Source organism: Saccopteryx leptura, chromosome 7 (assembly GCF_036850995.1).
Source record: "Saccopteryx leptura isolate mSacLep1 chromosome 7, mSacLep1_pri_phased_curated, whole genome shotgun sequence".
In the NCBI taxonomy this organism is placed as follows: domain Eukaryota; kingdom Metazoa; phylum Chordata; class Mammalia; order Chiroptera; family Emballonuridae; genus Saccopteryx; species Saccopteryx leptura.
Genome location: NC_089509.1, coordinates 77,975,283 through 77,989,101, shown reverse-complemented (window position 1 = coordinate 77,989,101; position 13,819 = coordinate 77,975,283). Strand labels below are relative to the sequence as shown.

The following is a 13,819-nucleotide window of genomic DNA, read 5'->3' as shown; positions in this document are numbered from 1 at the left end:
ACAATATGTGAACATTACTTGAATTATGGCTTAAATAAAAATATTTTTAAAAGAAATAATATTTATGAAACAATTGGAAATTTGAACATTGACCGAATAGTTGGTGATAATAAGGAATTAGTCTTAGTTTTTGGCCCAATTATGTTTTTTAAAATTCTTTACCTTTTAGAGAGTCATACTGAAATATTTGTGGATGAAATTATATGAGGTCTGAGATTCCTTTCAGTATAAATAAGGAAGAGAGGTGTAGATGAGAAAGGAATGGCCATAAATTGGTGAGTTGGATGTTCAGTACAGGTTGGTTCATAGAATTATTCTGCCTACATTTATTATACATTCAAAATTCTCAGAATAACATGAAGTCTTTAATTTTGTACTTACATAAGACCTAAAGAGGAGACAATAAATAGCTTGATTTTTAAGAGCATAGGCTTCAGAGTCCAATGCCCAATTCAAATTTTAGCTCCATGGAGCAATCAGTTGTCTGAGCAAAACCCTTCTTGGTTTTCTGATTAGTAAATTGGAGACAAAAATACAATAATAATACCCACTTGATTGGATTGTCATGAAGATAATATTGAGATAACATCTAAAGATTAGCAGACAGAATGCTACTGACTTTGACTTCAGAAAACCATGACATGAAATTATTCTTTCTATTACATACAGTATTAGTTGTAACTCTTGCCCATACAATCCCCATCAGTACAAGTTAGTAGACTATCAGAATCCTAGGGCAAGCAATGATGTTTTAAAAATTCCACACAGAGTCTCTGGTATCATGTTTCTGCAGACAATTTGATTACTCGGTTTCTTAGAGAGGCCCATGTGGCAAGAAGCCAGCACCAACTTGCCAGCCATGTGAGTGAGCCACCTTGGACATGTGTCTTTCAGGCCCAGTTGGGCCCTCCCAGTTGACAACTGACTCAACCTATTGAGAAATCCTGAGCCAGAACCACCCAGCCAACACACTCCTGAATTTCTGACCCACAAAAATAATAAATACTGTGAGAGTTAATAAATGTTATTTAGAGCCACAAAAAATTGGAGCGGTAATTTGCTACACAGCAATGGATAACTAATAGACATAAATATATGTGAACATTAAATTTTACTGGTAAATATAAATTCAGCTGTAAAATGCTACTCTGGTTTGCATAATTATCAGAAAAAAATATTCTGGAATAAACTTTAGAGAAAGTTCTCTACAAAATCAGTGCTAGTCATGGTTAATATATGGACCAATTATTACAGCAGATTAAGTGTCGGCTTAAGAAAAAGTGAATTTCCTTTTTTGGGGATTTATTATGCACTTCTTTGGAAACAGTAAGTTCTTGAAAAATAAATATTTGATTAAAAACTATCTAATGTAAAGCAGAAGATGTAATTTAGATTATCGGCAACAAACTGCTCTTCATAGCATGTGTAATTTGGGTTTGTGGTCAATTTTTTTTCCTCAAGTAATCTTATATTTTTGTTGGAACCATCTGGCAATACTATTTCCAAACATGCATGGGACATTTCAGTGTGGAACTTAGCATGGAGCTATGCAAATAAGGTCAAGGGTGGTTAGAGCTATAAGCTATAATTGACGAAGACTTCAGTTGAACAGAAGGCCCTCTATTTGCCAAGCACTGTGCTAGATGCTTGAAACAGAAAACTCAGTCAAGTGTGAACTTAAAAAAGAAACTCAAAGAGTCTGAGAATTCTTTTAAATATTACAGACACTGATACAGGATTCTGACTGATTCAAAAAGGATGAAAGAAGATCACAATGAAAATCATAGGCCATAAAGAACTAAGGCAATTGAAGAAAACAAAGGGTGGCCATGAGTTCTATGACTTTCCTGCTCAAGAAAGTTTGGAGGTTTAGTTAACACCATCACAATGCCTATTTGTTTTAGATTTTCTCTAATGTAATTATTATATTAATTGTTGACTAAACTCAACTCTCATTCTGTGGGATAAGTTCTATTATTCTCAGTATTTTTGATAAGCATAAAAATTGTACTTTGAAGTATTTATATGGAAATATCTATGTCACACTGTGGTTACATTTCTAAACCTTTAGAACCAAGGCAAAAATTTTAAAGAGCTGTTTAGTAGATGCACATAAACCCACTAATTCCCCTTTTAGGGAGATACTTTAAAGGAAAACCTTGCATATATGCACAGGAATACATAAAAAAACTATTTACTGTGATATTTATAATATTAATATTGGGAAATTTAAAGGGGAATAAAGTATGATTTCTTTCATTGCTTTTTATTTCAAGGTTTGCCCAGTTGTTCTTGCTTGATTATTTTTCAAATTATCAATAGATTCAATGTGTCTAGCTCTCAGAAAAAAATTCATTAGTATTTTTATTGAGCTTGCCTTAAATTTTTATATTAACTTGAAAAAATTGACATTTCTATGAGGTTAAGACATTCTAACCAAATACACAAAAAATATCTTTCCATTTGTTTAAGTTTTCTATTTTCTTTACTTTTATATAGTTTACTGAGCTACCCCTCTCTCAATCTCACACCACTGGTGTCTGTGGGAGGTTGGGGAGGGTTAGAGGGATGCTGAGCCTGATCGGACTGAGGAGGAAAAGTGGGCATATGACCCAGCTTCTGCCCACCAGAGCAATGTTGAGTACAGAAATGAATATATGAGCCGATCTGGTCCAATAGAACAGCTGAGAACTGTTTCTGGATTTATTAGGAAAGAGAGACACTCTGCTGGTGTTGCTAAGTGATAGAATGTAAGCCTTTGGTTTTTGAGAAAGAACCTAAGAACAGAGCCAACAGCAAGAACAAGAAAAAGAAAGTGATAGAGTCAGGTGACTGACAAGCAGCCTGCCCAGCAAGTCCCAGCCTGGCCTCATCACATACCCTGGAGTCAACACACTTATTTTGTTCAAATCAAATATAATACTTTTTATTATTGTTAATTCCATGTAGAGCATGATTCCATTGTTATACCATTTCTGTCTTCTACCTTCGTCAGTCTTACTTCACCTAGATCAGAGTTTTGTGAGAAGGGAAGAATGTAGTGGGAGATGTCCAGGTCCCCTTCTCCCCATAAAGAGCTCAGATGGGCAGTGGCACACATATCACTTTCTCTGCAAACGCTTTTGTCTCTTTAGCTGGACAAGACAGTCTATGCTCGAGGGCATGTAATTAAACTTACAGTAAAGATTTCAGTTCAGGGAGAAAGAGCCTTTCTGGACCTAGTCCTTTCCAGCCACTAAACACTGTTTTATATGCATAAGACTCCTGATAACAGTGAGCTTGATCTGTCTCTTTCTTCTAAACATAAAGATCAGCCTCCCAGTTATTGCTTTACAAAGCAGAGATAGGCTGTGTGACTGATTAAACATGAATAAAGGACAGAAGCTATGAACCTGGAGCTACTGTTTCTAAGCATTTTAAATACATGCAACCAAAAGCTACAGGATATCTTTAATATACCTGCCCTCGTTTCACATGTTCTGCTGCGTATGGCTTGCACCACAAAACACAAAGAGCCCAGCAATACAAGAATCCCAGCAAATGTGCAGACAGCATTTCCCAGCAGGGGCCTCAGCCTCTCACAGCGTGGGGCTCTGCCTCTCAGTGATGTGAAAAGCCTGTCACAGGCTGACTTTCCAGCTGATGCTGCAGCCTTCTTACATTCTGGATAAGCAATTTCTATACTGTTATTTTTCTCACATGAATTTCACAAATAGTTCATATGAATTTGGCACCACCTAGCCATCTAAAGTTTCTGAAGAAGTGACATTTCTATCCCTGGAAATATAAAGTAAATTCTTAAACGTATTTGAGGATTCTGCTTAAAATATAATGTTATATACTAGTTGCATTATATCTATTGACAATCATGACCTTGTTTCTCTTTATCCATTCTAGATTATTTAACGTACAAAAAAAAAATGTACCAGAATTTCTAGAAAACTATAAATCATTACTTACATCCACCCATTCTTATCTTATATCATTAAGGATTTATTATGTGCTCAGTTTCTTGAATTCTACACTAGAACTTATTCTTTATTTCTTTCCACTCCATCATTTTTCTTTCCTTTTCATTCCCTCTCTCCTGTCTTTCCTTCTTATTGTGCACAGACTTTTGCTAGGCCCTGCATTAATGTTATCTACATAAATATGTATGTGTTTTTGATGATAGAGTTAAATTAATCTGTTATAGATACACTGACTTGACCCAAAGTTTTGCTTGCTGAGGGATTTAGGATGTTTTTGTATACCATGAGGAATGGTGGTACAGGCAGCCAGGAGTCTGTTTACAGCAGTGGGGGTGGAAAGAGAAGAATTTCTTTAAAAAGAACTCATTCTAAGGGAAGAGAGAGTCAAGACACACATTTTAGTTGTAGAGGTGAGGGTGGTGAGTCCTAGACAAAGAACTATAATAAAAGAGTGAGAAAGCCAGGTGATGTCACCATCATAGCTGAGTAGGAGACCCCAGCCTCAGTTCTTCCACAAAGATCAGCAATTAAGCAGCTATCCACAAACAAAAATAGCTCTGAGAGGGCTGGAGAGTCCACTTAAGAAACCTTGGCCTGCCTGACCAGGCAGTGGTGCAGTGGATAGAGTGTCGGACTGGGATGTGGAGGGACCCAGATTTGAGACTCTGAGGTTGCCAGCTTGAGCACAGGTTCATCTGGTTTGAGCAAAGCTCACCAGCTTAGACCCAAGGTCGCTGGCTCGAGCAAGGGGTCACTCAGTCTCCTGAAGGTCTGGGGTCCAAGCACATATGAGAAAGCAATCAATGGACAACTAAGATGTAGCAATGCTCAATGAGAAACTAATGATGGATGCTTCTCATCTCTCCGTTCCTGTCTGTCTATTCCTGTTTATCCCTCTCTCTGACTCTCTGTCTTTGTAAAAAAAAAAACAAAAAAAAAAAAACCCAAGAAACCTTGAAACTCTGGGCTTGCCTTGTCAAGGCACATACAAAAAGCAACCAATGAACAGCTAGGGTGAAGCAACTACTTCTTGTTCTCCCCTTCTCCTGCTCCTCTCTCTGTGAAATCAATAAACAAAATTATAAAAGAGAGAGAAAGAGAGAGAGAGAGGGAAAGAAAGAAAGAGAGAGAGAGAGAAAGAAAGAAAGAAAAAAAGAAAGAAAAAACTTTAGCAACACAGTGAAACAAAAAATCTTCTGAGAATAACTGAACAAAAGAGGAAGAAGAACAGCTTTGTTTTCCCTGCATCATCCTGCACTACAGGCTGACAAAGCACAGCACCAAGATGTGCCCCTTGGCTCAAAAGAATTCCCCTTAACGGGAGAGGGAGAGCGGAGTGAGTGACCAGCTTCTTCAGCCTTTCATGACACTTCACAAAGTACCCTCTTTGGTTCCATCCTATCCAGAGACCAACCAAGCTGAGACATCTAGAGACAGCTAGGAACAAAGGAGGTCAGTGTTAGACATGCAGAGGGTGTGACGACAGTGCCCAGGGCCCTACTCTGCGGAGGACCCGGCAGCTTCCACTGCTGGAGAAACCAAGGGCCAGCACAGCTGCCACAGGCCCCTCCAGTCTCACCACTGAGGTTTCCCTCCCAGGTGTTCTCGTTTGCAGGCACCAGCTCCCTTCTGACCCTGCCTTCTCCCCATCCCTACCGCAGCTAGTTCATGCTAGCATCCAACCCCAGCCTCTGCTGCTCTGGGAACACAAGATGTCAGCCTAAACCCCGGCAGCTGACCTCCACTGTTACATGTCAATTCAGCCGTGTTCCTGAAAAATCACAGCCTGACTCCCTAACCAGCCTTTAGTGTCATGCACATGCCCATGGGGAGACCCTGAAGCCACAGGAGCCCACACTGACCACCAGGGATACAGAAGCTGGTTGTGGGCCCCAACCTGGCCTGGTCCCCTCTCACTGGCCCGCACTGCTGGCTCACTGGCAGCTAGCCCCTCCAGGTGGGCACCTGTGTGCTCCTGGCTCAACTTCCATTCCTGACTTCACTGCCATGTACACACACGTGGGGAGAGCCTGCAGCCAGAGAACTGCACTCCAGCAGCTGGCCCCTACAGTTGCTAGTATGCTCTCACAATTGATCCTGGCTCCTGCTACTGGCCCTGGTCCCACCACTACATGTGTGTCTAACACAATGTTATGTGTCAATTACATCTCAATACAGCGGGGGTGGAGAGAAAAGTGAGAAATGTTAAAAGAGATGGAAGTTCAGGAAAGCAGAGTGGTTGGCATAGAAGCCACCAACCTTCACAGCATCAGAATAGTACCCTCCATATATATTATATATGCTCTCACAGCCTTGGCTGCCCTGAGCCCAGACTTATAGACGGTCCTAGCTAACTACTACCACCAATGGCTATCTCTAATAGGAGGCAGTACTAGGTACTAAAGCAATGGAGCCACCAACAAAGAAAACTGACCATCGTTGATAACTCCTTAGAAGCATTGACATTTTGGACTCCAGCACAACAGGAACTATCACCTCACCCAAGGTCTAGAAGAAATTGTCTCCTAAGTACTCATTATCAGGAGCTGAGAAAGGCCAAACTGTGCCTGTATTACAAATCATTATTATCCCAGCATCTAACACAATACCTGATACATAGTAGATATGCATTGAATATTTATAGACCAAATAAGGATAGATGAATGAATGAATGAATGAACTAGAAAATATCTACTTCACTGAATATACATTTTTCAACTATGGAAATAAACTCCAAAGGTTATCTTTAAAAAATGTATGAAAGTGATGCTTATGAACAATTAAGACTTCAATCAAGGTGACTGAGAGCAGGCTCATGGAGCAGAGCTGGCATTTAATGAAGGGTAGAATCCTAATCAAGTATATGAGACTTATGTTTGGAATAAAATCCACATGAATAGAAGATGATCAGGCAAATAAGAAGGAGGCAAAAACTGCATCTTGGGAGAAGAAAATGTTTACAAAGAACTACGCTGGTGTAATCTAGAAAGGAAATCTGACTGAACACTAAAATTTTGAATTTCTTCCCTAGAAATACTTGGAGCTGTTGGTGTAGGCCATGGCTTCAGGCTCCTTCTTGAACCAGTTACTGGGGCAAGGGGATAGGATTATCTTGATTAGCTTAAGCCAAGCAGAGCCCTTCTCTGGAGCAAGAGGTGGTCAGTCTCACCAAGAACATGGCCACCCCCTAATGAGAGAGAGGTGAAATGGATGCCAGAGAAACAACCAAAGTTATAGCTATGTCCTGTCTATTTTGAACACAGAGAAAAAGGAAAATTCTGGATAGTCAAGCTTCCAGACAGCAGAAGATTCACTTCACTCGTTATGTATATTAACCAGTTTGAATGACATAGTTCAAAAGTGTATTCTTTTTATCTCCGACTTTTAACAGAAATACAATGAACATTATTGAACCATTTAATGATGATTTGAGGTCATGATGACGTAAATTTATTATTGTATCAATTACAATACAATTGCTGACCCCTGGAGTTATTCAGCTGTGCATGGTTGTAGCCCATTAAATGACTCCAGAGCGCTATGCACTTTAACAAATTGCGTCTACTTTTTATGACTTCTCTTTCTCTTCCCTTTCTCTAAATTGCTACTTCTAATCTACAGTGAAATTGAGAACAACATAATGAAGCTTCTAAAATTGTGTATAAATTAAAAGTAAAAATGAAATTGCCTAAGGAGGAAACATGCCAAAATGCAAACTGTGTTTGCCTCTGAGTAGGGACATTAACTTGGTTTTATTTATTTTTTTGTTTCCTCATTATTTTTTTCTATAATGATTGAGTGACTTTTCTGATCTCTCTCACATACATTTACAAACCACTTACACATATGCCACACACACACACACATACACACACACACACACACACACAATTAAACAAAGAAAAGAGGATTTGGGTGGTGCCTAGAATTCCCCAAGTGGAAAAACATCCTGGTTATTAATTCTCACAGCTATTGATAGTGCTTCTAGCACATCGAAAGTCTTGTTGCTGATTTCCTGCTGCCTAGTGTGTTCTGAGTCAGGGAGTGAACTCACTTGAAGAGAAGAGTGATGTGTTCTCAGTCAGGGAGTGAACACACTTGAGGAGAAGAGATCATAAGAAAGTCTGAATGTACCAGGGAAAGTCAGCTGCCTGCTTATTAGGAAACCTTGACCTGGTAGGTCAACACCAGGCAGAGACTGGTTCTCAGCCTTACAGATGGGGAAATCCAATTTTGCCTGTGCCACAGGGTTGGACAGATCATTATGATAATGACTCAACACAGTAGAAACTTATAAGTGACATGTGCTTCTTACCCAGAATACTAATTTAATGAAGACAATTAAAAGGGATTTGCTACTCACAAGGAACTTTTATTCCAGCATAGAAACCATATGGGGAACCAAATTATAATTAGAAGGTTGATTTTATAAGCATAAAGTTAGAACTATGATGTGGCAGAAGGTTAAAATAGTCTGGTGCATCCACCAACACATTAGGTCATATCTGCCAAACACACCAGACTGCCTAAGACCTCAGGCCAATTCAGAACATTGCTTTTTGGGCACTGTCAAATTTTGTCTTTATGCCCCACCATTTTGCTTACTTCATTACCAAAGAAACTCCTTTAGATCAGATAATACAATCACAGGTTATAAATAAAGATTATTGCTCTTAAAGTTACTTTTCTTTTTCTTCTTCTTCTTCTTCTTCTTCTTCTTCTTCTTCTTCTTCTTCTTCTTCTTCTTCTTCTTCTTCTTCTTCCTCTTCTTCTTCCAAGTGAGAGGAAGGGAGATAGAGAGACAGACTCCCACATGTGCCCACACCAGGATCTACCTGACAACCCCTGTCTGGAACCGATGCTCTTCCCATCTGGGGCCATGCTCACAACCGAGTTATTTTTAGCACCTGAGGCAGAGGCTCCACGGAGCCATCCTCAGCACCCAGGGCCAATGCTCTTGAACCAATCCAGCCATGGCTGCAGAAGGGGAAGAGAGAGAGAGAAGGAGGAGGGGAGAGGGAGGCATGGAGAAGCAGATGGTTGCTTCTCCTGTGTGCCTTGACTGGGAATTGAACCCAGGACATCCACACACCAGGCCAATGATGTATCACTGAGCCAGGGCCAAAGTTACTTTTCTCATTCCTTCTTAAAGGTTTAGCTCTGGGAAAGCGGTTTTCAAGTTTCATGACCACATCCTAATTACCTCCCACTCTACATACTACATTTAAATTCTATTACAGCTAAAATCCAAACAGAAAAGAGTTTAAATAACATAAAAGCAAACTCATTATCTTTTCCACAGTTCGTCTACCAAGCCAAACCAGTTCTTCGAATTGACTTTTTTTTTAATTAAAATGCTCATTTAAAAGATTAATATGCTCATCTTTGACTCTTCTCTCTATCTTACCCCTTACTCTTGGGGCTGTCAAGTCTTGTTACATCTCCTCAATGTGTCTTTCATCTATCATTTTCTTCACACTACTACTGCCCCACTTTTTTTTTTAGATTTATTAAATACTTTTTAATTTTAGATGTTTTTTTCTATTGATTTTAATTTACTGTGTTTGCATGATTCTAGTGTCTCACAGAATACATCCCCCACTCCCGTGTTCCCCTCAACATTCCCCTTGCATCCCTCCCCCTAATGCCCTCCCCCCTTCGCTCCAGGATTTGCTTTTCTGCTCTCTATAACGTTGTGTTATGTGTATATAATTTCACCAATCCCTTTCCCTTCTCCAGTCCCATCCTATCATCCCCTTTCCCTTCTGTCCAATTCCCCTCTGGTCCCTTTGATCCCACCTCTGTCTCTATTCCATTCCTCAGTTCACATTGTTCATTGGATTCCTCAAATGAGTAAGGTCATATGATATTTTTCTTTCTCTGCCTGGCTTATTTCACTTAACATAATAGTTTCCAGGCCTATTCATGTTGTTGCAAAAGGTAAGATTTTCTTCTTTTTCATGACCACATAGTATTCCATTGTGTATATGTACCATAGCATTTCAATCCACTTGCCCACTGACGGACACTTGGGCTGTTTCCAGATCTTGGCTATTGTGAACAATGCTGCCATAAACATGGGGGTGCATTTCTTCTTTTGAATCAGTTATTTGGTGTTCTTAGGATATATTCCTAAATGTGGGAAGGCTGGGTCAAAAGGCAGTTCCATTTTTAATTTTTTTGAGGAATTTCCATACTGTTTTCCACAGTGGCTGCACCAGTCTGCATTCCCACCAGCAATGCAGGAGGGTTCCCTTTTTCCCACATCCTCGCCAGCACTTGTTTTGTGTTGTTTTGTTAATGAGCACCTTCTGACTGGTGTGAGATGATATCTCATTGTGGTTTTAATTTGCATTTCTCTAATGATTAGTGATGTTGAACATTTTATCATCTGCCTATTGGCCATCTGAATGCCCTCTTTGGAGAAGTGTCTATTCATCTTTTTTGTCCATTTTTTGATTGGATTGTTTGTCTTGCTGGTGTTGAGTTTTACAAGTTCTTTATAAATTTTGGTAATTAACCCCTTATCAGATGTATTGTTCTCCCATTGTATGGTTTGTCTTTTTATTTTGCTCATATTGTCTTTAGCTGTGCAAAAGCTTTTTAGTTTGATGTAGTCCCATTTGTTCATTCTGTCCTTTATTTCACTTGCTCGTGAAGATAAATCAGCAAATATATTGCTGCAAGAGATGTCATAGAGCTTACTGCCTATGTTTTCTTCTAAGATGCTTTTGGTTTCCCGACTTATATTTAAGTTTTCTATCCATTTTGAGTTTATTTTTGTGAATGGTGTAAGTTGGTGGTCTATTTTCATTTCCCCGATGAATTTAGATGCTAAAATCCTCAACAAAATATTAGCAAACCAGATCCAGCAATACATGAAAATATCATACATCATGATCAAATGGAATTTATTCTGGGGAGGAAAGGCTGGTACACAATTCACAAATCAATCAATGTGATTCATCATACAAACAAAAGGAAGGAGAAAAATCACATGATAATATCAATAGATGCAGAAAAAACATTTGATAAAATCCAGCACCCATTTATGATCAAAACTCTCAGCAAAGTGGGAATACGGGGAACATACCTCAACATGATAAAGGCCATCTATGACAAACCCACAGCCAACATCATACTCAATGGGCAAAAATTAAAAGCAATCCCCTTAAGATCAGGAACTAGGCAGGGGTGCCCCCTTTCACCACTCTTATTCAACATAGTTCTGGAAGTCCTAGTCACAGCAATCAGACAAGAAGAAATAAAAGGCATCCAAATTGGAAAAGAAGAAGTAAAACTATCATTATTTGCTGATGATATGATACTGTACATAGAAAACCCTAAAGTCTCAGTCAAAAATCTACTGGACCTGATAAATGAATTCAGCAAGGTGGCAGGATATAAAATTAATATTCAGAAATCAGAGGCATTTTTATACACCAACAATGAATAGTCTGAAAGAGAAATTAAGAAAACAATCTCCTTCACTATTTCAACAAAATAAATAAAGTACCTAGGAGTAAATTTAACCAAGGGGGTTAAAGACTTATACTCAGAAAATTATAAAACATTGATAAAAGAAATCAAGGAAGATACAAACAAGTGGAAGCATATACCGTGTTCATGGTTAGGAGAATAAACATCATTAAAATGTCTATTTACCCAAAGCAATTTATAAATTCAATGCAATTCCTATTAAAATACCAATGACTTACTTCAAAGATATATAACAAATATTCCAAAAATTTATATGGAACCAAAAAAGAACACAAATAGCCTCAGCAATCTTGAAAAAGAAAAATAAAGTGGGTGGTATCACACTTCCTGATATCAAGTTATACTACAAGGCCATTGTACTCAAAACAGCTTGGTACTGGCATAAGAACAGGCATATAGATCAATGGAACAGAACAGAGAACCCAGAAATAAACCTACACCTTTATGGACAAATGATATTTGACAAAGGAGGTAAGAGAATATAATGGAGTAAAGACAGTCTCTTTAACAAATGGTGTTGGGAAAATTGGACAGCTACTGCCCCTCTTTTTTTAAAATCTCAAACTGAATTACTACAGTAGCAGGAATTCCTTCCTTGTCTCTTCCTTAGGAATTCCTCTCACCTGTTTATTATCACTCTATTAATCTTCTAGAAACTTTCTCATTCAAATATTTAAGGGTTTCTCATTACACGAAGGATAAAGTGCAAATGCCTTAAACCAGAGCTCAAAGCCTTCCCAAATTTAGCATTTATGTTCTGGTATGTCTTTGCTTTCTGTGACCCTTCAACATGGACCTTCTTTTTCAGCCTTTGTATACTCCCTGTGGACAAATAAAAAAAAAATATATATATATATATACACACAAACAATGTTTATGTTTTGTAATGTACACCTATAGGAAATAATTCTTAGAAATGAACACCAATAGGTACAGCTTGCAGATTTTCATTTTTAGCTTCTTTAAAAAAAATTTTTTCACAAACACCAACATACATTCATAGAACTATGACTAGTTACCAAGTAGTAAACAGGTATCCATGGTTCCAGTCACGCTTTCCAAAAAATCTAAATTTGTCCAGTGTAGGTTCTAAACCAATGACAACATCAGACAGGCATCACATATCTCATATTGACTTGTGACTTAACATCATTCAGAATATCCTAAACATAAATGTCTCTGACATTTAATGTAATAGAAACTCTGCTTATTTCTCATGCAAGATATGACATGTGGTCACCTTTTAATAAGAACTCAAAACAAAGCGATTTGAACAATAGAGAAAACATACTAACTCATATAACTCAAAAGTCCAGACATGTCTACACCTAAATGGTCAAACATGGCCACAGGGACACTTCTCCATATCTCGGCTCTGCATTTTCCCATGCTTCACTCCCCAGCAGACTCTTTCCACATAGGAGCAAAGATAGTCACCAACAGCTCCAGGCTTAGCCACCTCAGAAGAAAGATGATGTCACTTTCCCTGTAATACCATAAACATCCTAGAGTGAGTTCACATTAGCCCAGCTTAAGTTATATGCCCATTACTGAACCAGTCACTATGGCAGGGGATTACCCAGGACTGTCTGATATACTGTCTCATCCTGCCTTCTGCAGATGCCAGAGCATTGAACTACATAGACCAAGAATACAGGGAATGTGGTTTCCCCAAAGAAAATCAAGGTTCTGTTATCAGAAAAAGGAAGAGCAAATGCAAAACAAAAGGGGCAGATTCTTAAGTTCCTAAATATGCTTATTATCTCTTACTAGATATGAGTCCCACAGCTTTATAATCACAATTTAATGTGAATTTTATCAATGTATATCAATCAGGTTTTTTTGTTTGGTTGGTTTTCTTGTTTTTTGTTGTTTGTTTGTTTTTTATGTGCCCTAGGCATGAAACAGCTCTGGCCACCAATATAGGCATCAAGCTAGGATGAACTAGGGCTGAACAGCTGCTTTGCCCCTGACTGATATAAGAACAGCACCACCAATCAGGTGCCTCCTTGCCCATTGCCAGGGGCTTTCAGTAGTTTTAATATACATACCTCTAACCCGGCAATTTTGTTTCTAAGGATAATAATTATACTAGGAAGTGATATTCAATGTCCTCAACACAAAGCACATTGCAGATATTATTTCATTTAATACAGAACTCTAGGATAAAGTGCTATCATCTTCATTTTGAGCTAAAAAAAAATTGAGCTTAGAGAAAGGTTAAGTGATTTAAACCAGTGGTCCCCAACCTTTTTTGGGCCACGGACCGGTTTAACGTCAGAAAATATTTTCACGGACCGGCCTTTAGGGTGGGATGGATAAATGTATCACGTGACCGAGACAAGCGT

At 38.6% G+C, this 13,819-nt stretch overlaps 1 pseudogene; it reads right to left on the bottom strand.

Moving 5' to 3' along the window:
- Positions 1–13,355: 13,355 nt before the first annotated feature.
- On the bottom strand, positions 13,356–13,499 carry LOC136379278 (small nucleolar RNA SNORA48; annotated as a pseudogene).
- Between the last annotated feature and the right edge of the window lie 320 nt (positions 13,500–13,819).